General features: G+C 32.5%; 1 protein-coding gene across 1 annotated transcript in view; it reads right to left on the bottom strand.

The window, feature by feature from the left end:
• Cnbd1 (cyclic nucleotide binding domain containing 1) overlaps nt 1-2,544 on the bottom strand; it is a gene marked incomplete at its 3' end in the record, with an annotated part of 439,441 nt that overhangs the window by 31,198 nt on the left and 405,699 nt on the right. The gene's annotated exons all lie outside the window — the stretch shown is intronic.

The raw sequence follows: 2,544 nt of genomic DNA, 5'->3' as shown, positions 1-2,544 counted from the left end.
CAGTCTTTAAACTGGTTTCAAGTATGAAAAGGTCCTTTAAAGACTTTTCCAAATACAGCTTCTCTAATGGCAGTGGAACACCCATCTATGAAAAAACAAAATTATAAAAGGGGATATGTTGGGAGCCATGAAGATAGGAAATCAATCAAATATGTAGGTCGGACTTGGACCCCTTCCTAAAGCAAGCAAGTTACCTCACTCCTGAGATGATCATCTTGTCTGGGTAAGGTTAGCTATTAGCTGCTAGGCAACTTAATGTCATGCTTTACTAACTTCACAAAAGTGTAAATAAAGGACAGTTCTGTTGTGGAAAAAGAAGGGAAGGGAAGAAAAATATGTATGTATACACAAGAGAGTTAGGATAGATATACAGCTACTTTCTCTTAGTTCATTGAGAATAAAAGTTTGTACGGATATTGTTTAGACAAGATATCATGTCTGCATCTTGTCCTTTGAATAACCCCTATGAATGCAACAATATGCAATGTAATAATTATTGTAACTATCCTGCTAACCTGTTTTGAAACTGTTTCATTGCTATTTTATCTTTTTTCTCATTAAAATGAATAAAAAATTTAAAAGAATTTTGTGTCTCTGATTCCCCAGCTGAGTACATGCTTTTTCTTTTTTCACTCACCTATTTATTCTGCTTTTAAATTCTATGTTTGCCTACATTTCTTGGCATATCAACACTTTATCCTTGTAGAGGTCATTTGGTCACACATTTATTAATCCTTTAAACACACTACTGGTTCTTTTAATTTTCAATTAGGTCTTATTTTTACAATTGTAAGAATATATCAATATATGAGTACTGTTATAGATGAGGAATAAATCTGTCAGAAATACCCATAGCACAACAAAAGACATAGAAGATGAATATTTGTAGCAGAACATTTTTTTTCACTGTTTGACTTATTTGACATTGTGATCCAATTTCCTAGCAGTTCTATCAATGTTCAATTAAATTGAAAACTATTAAATGTTTATAGTAGCAACTGCAATTTCTGCTGTGATAAATCACAGATTTTGGCATACTTTTTTGAGTAGAACTAAGACCTAAAATCAATAGACATAGGATGATTAGTAATTTCATAAAATCATATCATAAAAATATTAAAGAAGGTATTGAAGGTCCAAATGGAATATAATTTGATAATTTAAGTGAGAATTTAATTTCAACCATAACTGCAAGAACTTTTTTATGATTATATATAAGCAAAAACATTTTTAAAATAAAATTTTATTCTGGATCTTTAATGCTTTTAATTTTTCTTTGAAACTGTGAAATGTGTTTATACAATAATTCCAAAACTAACAGTCTTGATTCACTACTTGTGATGTGATATTCTAAGCAAAGAGAACCTGTGTAAACTGTACTAAATTTAAAGATTTAGTGCAATGCAAATTATACCTTTGGAAAAGATTCCTGTTATGAATATACTCATCAATTCACTGATAACCTTGTCTACCAATAATTCTAGGTCAATTTCTATTAGCTCCTTTTTTTGGTATTTTTAGCAAAGGGTCTACAGTGTGTTCAGGGTCTCACTAATAGATCAGACTCATAGAGATCCTGCATGTTTACAGCCTCCCAAGAGCTGGGATTATAGGAGCACTCCACCATTCCAAGTCTCAATCACCTTCTCAAAGTGTCTCGGGAGCCAGACCAGCATGGCAGGTTTGGGGATCAAATCCCTGGCACCTGCTCCTGCTTAGAGGTGCTTTAATCTCCTGAGTTATTTGGTTGGCCCTCTCTACTAACAATTCCATCTGACATAGTCTAATGGAGATTAATTTTAGACACATTGGCAGGTCTAATTTTGGACTTTCTTTTTGAACTGTACTTTTATTTCCTTTTTGTTACTATATTATACATGCTATAGATATTTTATGTTAGTAGAAATATATAACTAGATCATAAATTATTTTAAAACAGATAGCAGGAAAGTGTAAAAGCACATAAATCAATGTAAAGAAGAACAGAATTGATGTTTCTGCCATTTCTTATACAGCACCTACAATATTCCTATAACATTGTTATTAAACTACTGTAGACCCAGAGAGATAGCTCAGTGGCACAGTGCCTGTTTGGGGAGCACATGATGCTGAGTTCAATTCCAAGTGCCAAAAATAAATAAATAAATTAATTAATTAATTAAACTGCATTAAAATTTAGATGTAGAACAATGGGCATATATTTTCCATTCTGAATTGCCTATAAATTCTTTGGATTGGACAATTTCTAAATGTAAAGAATGAAAAGATAGCTATGGAAACCATCTTAATTTACTATCTTATTTGTGAGTTATTACTCTTTAACATAAACTTTGCATTGTGTCAGTTTTATGACTCCAGGCCTATTTGCTAGTTGCTAAAACAACAGAGCAAACATTCTGCTTTTCAATTTAACAAATGTTTGTCACTGACACAAAGTCCAGTTCAGCTGTTCCTGGATGAGCTTTCCTTCTGGGCAATTCCATCCAAGGAAAGGTTTCCAGGTCTCAGTTCCCATCGTCAAGTAATTCTTCTCTTTTGGACCTC

This window comes from Octodon degus, unplaced genomic scaffold (assembly GCF_000260255.1).
Source record: "Octodon degus isolate 3935 unplaced genomic scaffold, OctDeg1.0 scaffold00165, whole genome shotgun sequence".
Taxonomy (NCBI): Eukaryota; Metazoa; Chordata; class Mammalia; order Rodentia; family Octodontidae; genus Octodon; species Octodon degus.
The sequence above is the reverse complement of the archived record's forward strand: the minus strand, read 5'-3'. Positions and strand labels throughout refer to the sequence as shown.